Consider the following 335-nt stretch of genomic DNA (forward strand, 5'->3'; position numbering starts at 1 on the left):
GTCCCCGAAGGCAGCCCTCTGTGCCCGTTCCCACGGCTGTGAGCAGGGGACAGCCCTGGGGGACCCTGTCCTGCCCCTGGCACACCCTGAGCGCACGGATCCTGCCCCGGCAGCCCCAAGGATTGGGGCTCAGCCACGGCAGCCAGTGCGGAGCTTCAGCCTTCCCCTCCCAGGAGGGCTCCAGCCCCACTGGGGGTTACCTCCAGCGAGACAAACCGCCCCAGCGGTGAGGAGGTTCAGGAGGTATTTCAGTGTCTTACAGGTGACACAGGTCTTGGACCGAGATGGTTTGAATGGGAGCTGAACTCAGCCGCGGGGGTACGGCGGGGGGGGCA

Source organism: Buceros rhinoceros, unplaced genomic scaffold, assembly GCF_000710305.1.
Source record: "Buceros rhinoceros silvestris isolate BGI_N320 unplaced genomic scaffold, ASM71030v1 scaffold6933, whole genome shotgun sequence".
NCBI classification, from domain to species: domain Eukaryota; kingdom Metazoa; phylum Chordata; class Aves; order Bucerotiformes; family Bucerotidae; genus Buceros; species Buceros rhinoceros.